This window comes from Oryzias latipes, chromosome 24 (genome assembly GCF_053564925.1).
Source record: "Oryzias latipes strain Hd-rR chromosome 24, Olatipes_Hd-rR_3.1".
NCBI lineage: Eukaryota > Metazoa > Chordata > Actinopteri > Beloniformes > Adrianichthyidae > Oryzias > Oryzias latipes.
Window position 1 is genome coordinate 15743259 of NC_136260.1, and position 10199 is coordinate 15753457.

The 10199-nt window shown below is 41.3% G+C and overlaps 1 protein-coding gene across 2 annotated transcripts in view; it reads right to left on the minus strand.

Annotated features, from left to right (window-relative positions):
* Window positions 1–9653, minus strand: part of LOC101168590 (protein tyrosine phosphatase non-receptor type 14) — a 42862-nt gene extending 33209 nt beyond the window's left edge. Inside the window, exon 1 of one of the 2 annotated variants that reach the window (XM_023953197.2) lies at window positions 9273–9653. The gene's annotated coding sequence lies outside the window, so the exon portion shown is untranslated. The remainder of the gene's footprint in view (window positions 1–9272) is intronic. The other variant, XM_078942966.1, reaches the window with a different exon arrangement.
* Window positions 9654–10199: the final 546 nt, after the last annotated feature.

Below are 10199 nucleotides of genomic sequence, written 5' to 3' on the forward strand. Positions count from 1 at the left end.
AAGAGGCCATTTGATCTGTAAAAGTGTTGGACATATTTTGCTGTTAAAACAGAAGGTTGTGGATCTTCTGACACACAATATGTGCATTTGTGTAAACCACTTCTGTAATTTAGGCTAAACTTGATTTATATTCATTACATTTGTTTGTGAATGTGCGTGTGCATGGGTGTGTGATCGTGGTCCTGCGGCAGACTGACGACCCCAGCCTTCACCCAAAAGTGGCAGGGATAGGCTCCAGCAGCCATGTGACCCCGAACGGGAGCTAACTATACAGAAGATGAATGAATGAACGAACATTTGTATTTTCTTTTTTTTTTTTTCGTTGGACTGGACAGAAAAGAAGAAGAGGAAAGAAGGAAGGGATGTCAGTGACAGGGGGTAAGGGCACAGAAGAATGGGGGAAAGGGGGGGTGAGGAGATCTGGAGGATGATTACAGAGGTGGAGGTGGTCTTTTAATCCTTAAGCAACAAGATTTACATCAAAAGTGTTTTAATAACTGTTAGAGTCCCACTCGGATCATCTTATGATCCATTTTCAAAGCGTTCCCAGTCGTCTCTTAATTATGATTATGCCGTTTTTAGCCTAAATCAAAAAACCTGTGTGGTTCTATAGAACATAGTTTCTGCAGAGCAGCAGTAGTCCATCAGAAATTTTGCCTCTGAGTTGTGGGCAGAACAGTGGGTGCGGCGTAAGACATCCCCCTTCCCTTCATCCATCCGTTTACGTGCTCTTTGGCTAGCGTGCAGCCCCTCACAACCCCAACCAAACATTATTGCTGCATGGCGAAATGGCGAGCAATATTGAAGCTATCCAGCTGTACGGTTTTGAGCCAGATTCCAGCTCAGACGAGGAAAAACAAAGATCAACATGGATGCATCAGAATGAAAAAAGCAAAATAACGAATAGCAGTTATATAAGAACGAAAAATGTAAAAATACCCCCCCCCCCCCCCGCCCCCGACGATATCATCGTCCATCCCGATGGTTGACAGCAAACATCGTCAACGGCCAAATTAGGGGACATCGCCCAACCCTATCTTTAAACTTTGTCTACGATTCAATGTCGAGCCACCTTAAGACCTTTAGCATAATTACAACATCTAACAATAGATGGGACATTGGTTCCCTTTTTGTGGTACATAATAGGTCAGTTCGTAAGGTATCCACTAAGGGGCATCTTATTCAATCAAGGTAGTCCCAAAGCACTCCAATGTACATTGGTCCAACCTCTCAGCGGAGAGAGAAGTACTTAAAAAAAAAACATCCAAAAAACTTGGTCCGGAAGGTTTACCAACGAGTGGTCAGCTTTAACCCTTTAACATCAGAGATGTCACCAGCGACACCCAAGTACACTCTTTGACGTCCAGTAACTAAACTAAAATTCCCTTCGGGGATTAATAAAGTTGATCTTGAATCTTGAATCTTAAGTTCTCAACCGTTCACAATCCACGCGGATCAGCCGAAAAAAAGCAGCTTTTCATTTTGGCTTTGCACCGATATGGAAAACTTTACATTAGTAAAGTGTTGCGTAATGGTGCAAAGCTGGATTTTCTCATGACAGAGTCAACTGATTTATGTAGATTGGGTAAGAACTTCCTTGCTATGGTTGAATATCGGCACAAGGCTGCTTTCCTGCACTGAAGAATCTGCTGGAATACCGGCAATTGCGTAAATGGTTAAAGAGTTACGGCAGTCAAAAGATTTAAAGCTTTAAAGGATTTAAAATGCCCATAAAAAGGTTATGGGTAGACTCACACTGGATCCGTATAGCGTCCCAGTACATTTCACTGCCAAAATGCAGTTTGTTGGTTTGGCTACTGCGACTGTTTTGTGTTCAGGTGCCATGGGCGGTTCGCAGAAGTGATTCACAGCTGGATTCAGGAGACTGAATGTCATCCATGTGTTGCTTTGATATAAAAGTCGATTTAGCCTAAACAACCCACATCCAAAATGTATACTCCCAAATGCTCATAAAGACCAACTAACAAACGTTAAGTACTCGATATGTATTAAGGTCAATGCGATAGTTCCACCACCTCCTGAACAGCTGATCCTGCCTTTTTGCCCTTTTTGTCTTGTAGAGGCAGAGTATTGGAATGAAAAGAATGAAAGAGGCCATTTGATCTGTAAAAGTGTTGGACATATTTTGCTGTTAAAACAGAAGGTTGTGGATCTTCTGACACACAATATGTGCATTTGTGTAAACCACTTCTGTAATTTAGGCTAAACTTGATTTATATTCATTACATTTGTTTGTGAATGTGTGTGTGCATGGGTGTGTGATCGTGGTCCTGCGGCAGACTGACGACCCCAGCCTTCACCCAAAAGTGGCAGGGATAGGCTCCAGCAGCCATGTGACCCCGAACGGGAACTAACCATACAGAAGATGAATGAATGAACGAACATTTGTATTTTCTTTTTTTTTTTTTTCGTTGGACTGGACAGAAAAGAAGAAGAGGAAAGAAGGAAGGGATGTCAGTGACAGGGGGTAAGGGCACAGAAGAATGGGGGAAAGGGGGGGTGAGGAGATCTGGAGGATGATTACAGAGGTGGAGGTGGTCTTTTAATCCTTAAGCAACAAGATTTACATCAAAAGTGTTTTAATAACTGTTAGAGTCCCACTCGGATCATCTTATGATCCATTTTCAAAGTGTTCCTAGTGGTCTTTTAATTATGATTATGCTGTTTTTAGCCTAAATCAAAAAACCTGTGTGGTTCTATAGAACATAGTTTCTGCAGAGCAGCAGTAGTCCATCAGAAATTTTGCCTCTGAGTTGTGGGCAGAACAGTGGGTGCGGCGTAAGACATCCCCCTTCCCTTCATCCATCCGTTTACGTGCTCATTGGCTAGCGTGCAGCCCCTCACAACCCCAACCAAACATTATTGCTGCATGGCGAAATGGCGAGCAATATTGAAGCTATCCAGCTGTACGGTTTTGAGCCAGATTCCAGCTCAGACGAGGAAAAACAAAGATCAACATATAATTTCTTCATTGCGATAGAAACTGAAACACGCAAACTCCACACAGAAGAACCACGGTCTATAAAGCACCAGTGACCCCGCCTCACACTCTGCCCATTAAGACTTCCTTAACCTACATCACTTCATTTGAACTTTTGCTGGTTTCCCCATGTACTGCTCTAAACCAAGCTAAAACAGAAGAATTTGAAAATACTATTACAGCCAGATTCGATCTGGTATGCCTAAAACCTTCTTAGGACTTCGTGTGCTCCACTTGCTTATGGCTCAGGTCAGCATCGAGATGTTTTGGAAACACAGTTTTGCAGCTCTCAGGCATACCAGGGCACTTTAGCTTAAGTTTGTCTGGACTACAGTAGATCAGGGGTGTGGTATACTGACTAAAATTCATATGTACACCAGGAGTTCTAGACACTTAGTTTTATTTATGACAGAAAAATGGATTGCATCAGAGCAAAATTTATCTATCGAGTCATATGGAAGAATTTCTGCACAACCAGCACCAAATCTTTTATAGTTATGGCTTTGTGGAGTTTATTGCTTTAAAAAAAAAACTTTCTGATGACAAAATATGATCTACAAACATACCTTTTTGTTCACAAAGGCCCAGACATGTTGCTGCTGCGCGCACAAGCATGCCGTCTGCTGCTGCGCACAAACACGAGCAGCTGCAAACAGATGGCGCAGGCAGCCAGACAGTGTTTCTAACAGGCGCATCTGCTTTCTCACTTTCCAGAAAACCCCCCCCTTCCCTTTATTTTTGTCTCCTAATCCATCCTGAAGACAAAGCTACACACATTCTATGACAAAACAGGGAAACTGAAACAGAGGGGAGGATTTCTCTTCAAATACTCTTTATATGGAGCAATACCACTATAAAATAAACTTAACTGCAATAATGTTTTTACCGTTAGGTCATGTTTCATCAAAAAAAAAATTAAATGTGCGAGACAAAAAGGCTGTTATTTACTCATATGTGCATGTTTATATTGAAGAATTACTACTCAATTCCAAAAACTATGAAAAAAATGGTTCTGGGGTTCACCTTTAAAAAAAAAAAAAAAGACATCTTTCAAAACAAAATACAGATGTAATCATAAATCAAGAGAACAAGGAAAGAACCAAACCATCTTGAGAAACTTTGATTCAAATAAACCATAAGGGCTTTGCTGATATACATTTTTTAAAGAAATTGTATCTATTTTTATTTTTTAAGTACCAATCAATTCATAAGATCCTTCATTGTTTTTTTTATACCATTTCTTGCAACTCTACAGCCATAAAAAGCTGTGCGGTTGGTTTTTTTAATGTAGTAATGTTGCCTTTTTTGTTTTTACCCTTTGACCCCTATTGATGCAAAAAAATGTATTCTCAAAAGTTACCTCAACTTAGCATCTACATGAAACTAATAACCAACGTAAGTTAAAATTGGTTGGAAAGTTGAAAACAAATTTAGGTTAGACACTAAAAAACACTTGTAACCCTAACAGTCATAGTTTCTGTTTTTGCCTTTACATGATATTTTTGTGTTCATCACTATAAAAGATTGTTTTGTGTACAATTGATTGTTTAAATCTATCAAAAACAGCAAAGTCACAGACACCAAAAACTGTCTCAATAAACCACACCTGAAAAAAAGAAATCTGAAGCACAATATCCACCGAATTCAAACAATATTTGCAATAATGTCACATGTTTTTTTGGCAGAAAAACAGCAATAGTTTACTCATGGGGGCTGAAGTTGATAGGGAAAGCCTATCTAAATGAAAGTGTTTTCTTTACACTGATTTTCTGCAGCTCTGCAGACGGAATCAGGATGATATGGAGAGCAGACCCTTGATACATCCGAGTGATTTACGTGTGATCGGGTTTCCTCGAAACACGCACACAAAAAAAACTGCTGATTCCCAGCAGTTCAGTGAGAAAAGCTCCAGATAAGCCGTGGATTTCAGAGCAGAGGGGATGCGTCACTGGGAACTCTCCTGCCTTATCGTGTTGGTACAGTTGGTCATGAGGGGAGTAAACACGGATGGTCACACTGATTGCGGCAGCTTTCCACGATCTGCAGCGGAGAATTGGGACCCTTCATTGTCAGCCAAACCATGCTCCTCTTCACATTTTCCATACCCCCACAACCCCCACCCCATGATAAAAACCACATCACACTCACAACCGTGCACATGTGTGCACTCAAGCGCCAAAACGCCCGTTTCTCACGGCTGGGCCCCCAGGCAAGCACACACTTTACAGGCCCGTGAAAGCAGCACCTCTCTTGCATCTCAGCCCATCACAGCACACGTCGAAAAGCGGACGAAAACTGTCTCTGCGCGGAGTCAAAACAAGCTGATGTGGGCCGCATCACGGGAGAAGTCACGTGTTTGTGATCCCGGCTGATTGGGGAGGTGGAGGAGGAGGTATGTTCTGCTGCAAGAGACATAGCCGGCGGTGACTGACAATTCGCGTGAAGCACCTGGTGCAGGACGGGAGAGGTGAACAGGTCGCTACATGCTCTCTGCTCTGTTATTGTGCACAGCAGGATGACGAAGGGAGCAGGGAGCACATAGCCTACGACAAAAGGCTCAGATGCCCATTCAAGTCAAACACCAGAAAGCAGGCAGCATGTTTCACTGTACACTGATTATTAACGGTTTATGGGCAAGTTTGGAACAACTAGGTATTTAAAAATGGATGAAATGATCCGATTAATATGTTTTCTTAAAAGAAGACCAACAAAACTACCGAGACAAAGCTACTTCTTGTTGTTTTTTAAGCAACTATGTGGTATAATCTGCTCTCATATCTGAAAAAAAAAGCTTTAAATGAAGTAAATTACAATGAGACCTTTAGAAAATATTCAAATTATTATATATACAGATTGCATGCACTGCAACTGGTTCTCTGTCAACTCATTTACAAAAAAGGACCTTGTGTCCTTGTGGGCATGTTAAAATGGGTTCAATCTAGAATTTTTAACCCAGTTATACAAGTCAAATGTGCAGAAAAAGGTTTAAACTTAGCTTTTTTCCTATCCACTGGTCTTCAAAGTACTTTCTCCCTGCTTCTTGTCTACATTTTGGCACATACTTGAAAAAGTCTTAATATTTATTGACACTGATGAGTGAGCCGCCATGACACTCAACCCAGCTCACCAGACATAATTGAGGGTTCAAGGGTCATGTCCAAGGATACCTTAACATGTTGCTAGTTGGGAGCTGACTAATCTGCCCCTGACCCACAAGCAAAAAAAAAAAAAAGTTGTGATGTTTTTATTTAATAGAGTAAATATATAAATCAACTAAAACCCTAAACCAAACAGCATCTTCTTCATCAACTAATGAAGTTTATTTCCAATCTGAAGCCACGACGTTAAAAAATTACTTAGGTTAATTGATGTCAGGTCTGTGACACAATTATCATAAAAATGAATGTCTTGTAGAGGCAGAGTATTGGAATGAAAAGAATGAAAGAGGCCATTTGATCTGTAAAAGTGTTGGACATATTTTGCTGTTAAAACAGAAGGTTGTGGATCTTCTGACACACAATATGTGCATTTGTGTAAACCACTTCTGTAATTTAGGCTAAACTTGATTTATATTCATTACATTTGTTTGTGAATGTGCGTGTGCATGGGTGTGTGATCGTGGTCCTGCGGCAGACTGACGACCCCAGCCTTCACCCAAAAGTGGCAGGGATAGGCTCCAGCAGCCATGTGACCCCGAACGGGAGCTAACTATACAGAAGATGAATGAATGAACGAACATTTGTATTTTCTTTTTTTTTTTTTCGTTGGACTGGACAGAAAAGAAGAAGAGGAAAGAAGGAAGGGATGTCAGTGACAGGGGGTAAGGGCACAGAAGAATGGGGGAAAGGGGGGGTGAGGAGATCTGGAGGATGATTACAGAGGTGGAGGTGGTCTTTTAATCCTTAAGCAACAAGATTTACATCAAAAGTGTTTTAATAACTGTTAGAGTCCCACTCGGATCATCTTATGATCCATTTTCAAAGCGTTCCCAGTCGTCTCTTAATTATGATTATGCCGTTTTTAGCCTAAATCAAAAAACCTGTGTGGTTCTATAGAACATAGTTTCTGCAGAGCAGCAGTAGTCCATCAGAAATTTTGCCTCTGAGTTGTGGGCAGAACAGTGGGTGCGGCGTAAGACATCCCCCTTCCCTTCATCCATCCGTTTACGTGCTCTTTGGCTAGCGTGCAGCCCCTCACAACCCCAACCAAACATTATTGCTGCATGGCGAAATGGCGAGCAATATTGAAGCTATCCAGCTGTACGGTTTTGAGCCAGATTCCAGCTCAGACGAGGAAAAACAAAGATCAACATGGATGCATCAGAAGGGAGCGGAGAAGGCAGTCTAAGGACTCCTGATTCACAAATGTTTCTCTTTTGGCTTTTCCCATCAGGGGTCGCCACAGCGAACGAGTCGCATAGTAAACTTGGCAATGTTTTACGCCGGATGCCCTTCCTGACGCAACCCTCTCAAAGCAAACGGGCTTGGGACCGGCACAGAAGGGAACAGGGAGCAGCCCGAAGTCGAACCCTGGTTTTCACGGACGGAAGGCGCCGCAAACCAGCACGAGCTAAACCGGCTCCCCTCCTGATTCACAAATATTTTAATTAAAAAAAAAAATTCAGAATTGAAACTTTAAGCTAGATTTTTTTTCAATATTTCCTCATGAGAAAAACACCACAAGAACATGGTAAAAAAATAACTAAAAACACGGCCTTTAAATACTTTTAAAAAACATTCCTCAACACCAAACTGTAGATGGGTTAGAAGTTTTATTTTCTACAAAGCAGAAGATAAACAAACAATTTAGAGAAACTGAAGAAATCTCTGTGTGTCAGGGACAATTTAAGACAACATTCCTTGTGATTGTGTCGATGATGCTGCCAAATGATTCAAGGAAGCAGAAAGGTTTGAGGGTGAGCCCAAAAGCTCCATCCTGCAGAAAGGAAGCCACAGGGCCCAGAAGCAGTGTGTCATTAGGTCAAGATTCATTTAAAAAGGAGCCGTTTCAAAGTGGAACAGTGTTCTGAGGTCAGACGAGTCCACATGTGATGGTCTTGTTGGTAATCAGACGCCATGTCACTGACAGACCCGTCAGTGTGCTCTCTGCGCTCTATTCAAAGCCGCCATCCTTGGCAGTATGGGGAGGCAAAAATGCTTCTATTGATCCCCATTTGGACCAACCGTTCGGTCCGTCTGTTTCTTCAACAGTGGCCGGAGTGGTGCTTTAGTGATAACAGTGACCACTGATGCCCGTTTTCTTCTGCTTGCCAAAAGCATTCGGCCAAAATGACATTTATGTTTGCACCACACTATAATCAAACGGCCTATGTCCTTAAATAACAATTGGCTGCACAAACAATAACCGCTCAGGCTGTTAACTGCCGGGCGGCAGCATCCAGTAAACACCTATTGTGGGGATTGACCTTCAGTGAAAATCAGGAACGGCACATTTCAGCTGCTTTCCTCTGCTGCTGCTGCAGAACCACCTCAGCCACCTCCATGGAGTGTGTGGAGCAGGAAGTGGATAGGTGCTCATGCTTCACATGTTTTAGTCCTTTAAATTCTTCACATGGGTGTACTCCCAAGTCACTATGTAATTTAAACAGCGTGCCTTTGAGCTCATAAAGATAACCAGATGCGCGCGTGCTGTAACTATCCTTTCTTTTCCATTTCAGAGCACACAGCAACCCCACCACCACCACCACCACCACCACCTCCTCCCTCCCTGCCTGCCTGCCTGCCTCTCTGCCTGTTTGAAGTGGCAGTCCATAGAAATGCATGTCCAAACACATCTTCTACACAAACATGAATGCCAGGGTGTGAGAGACCAACAGAAAAACATCAGCAGCTCTGCTCAAACTCAGCTCCACATGTTCCAGACACACCTGTGTGCATTCACTTACCCTGACTGGATCAGTTCCCGGGCTCCATGTGGGACCACCACAATCTCTGATGGGTTTTCTTTAGGTAAAATATGACACTTTCTGATTGATCCCCCTAAAAGTCATCAGTTTTCTTCCATTTCGCATCTTTTTGTGAGCATCTTTACCCAGCCTGAGTCCAAACTGTGTGTTTATCTGTGTTGATCTATGAGGGGAGAGTCATTTCTCCCGTGATACTTAATTTAACTTAAATGTTTGTATCATCAAGACTGATTTACACAGTTAGCGTTTCCTCTATTTTTTTTTTCAAAGTCAACACATCCTTGCTACGAACTTCAAATAGTTAAAACACAAATGTCCAACTTTTTCCTCAGAACTCAAACTCACCTTTTTTTTTTCTTTTTTCTTTTTTCCTTTGCGCTACATTCCAAATCTCCTCGGTTTTGGAGGCGATTCGCCGCGGAGTGGGTTTAATCCTCAGAAGAGCCTTTTTTTTTTAAAGCAGTTTAAAATTCCGACTGGGGAGCAGAGATGTCGAAAGTCTTTTCAAACTTCACAAGAGAGAAAAATGATTGAGAGAAAACGCCACCAAAGCTGCTGCGCGTCCCCAAGCTGGTGCTTTTTCGGAACTTCTTTTGTTCTGATGCTCTCATGGCGCACAAAAACTGCGCAAAACTTTGGTAAAAGTCGTGCAGATCGGCCAAAGATGTGCTCTTCTCTCGCTGCAACTCTTCGTGTGTTTATAGTAGCGGTCCCTGCAGTCCAATGGAGGCGTTCAGGGCGGGCGGGGAATACAGAATACGCTGCGTTCAAAACCCAAGAAAATAATCGGAATAAGGATTTTTACTAAACGTGTTCCTTTTTATTTTTTTAATCGGTGTTTTTCTAAATATTTTTTAAGTACATTTCTCATGCATTCTTACATCATTAGTCATAACTTTATATTATTCATAAATTAAATAAAAATGTGTATTTAATCTGTGCTTTCAATTTTGTTTTTTTGAAACAAATTTCGGGTTAAAAATTGTGTTTATGAGAATTTTACCCATCTTTCATTTATGCAGTTTTTTTAATTGTTTTTTTTTTTCATTATATTTTGGATATTGGATTTTCCTTGTTCTTTCTTTTCTTCTTTTTTTTAGTTCATTGCCATATGATTTTTATATTTTCTTATTATGTTTATGTATACATCTCTTTCCTTTTTATTTCAAAGCACCTTTTTTGCACTTGGTCATTTAAAATTGCAACTAAAATAAAGTTGTGTAATGATATAAACAAATAACCTCAGAACACCTCTGTGTTTAACCATAATTA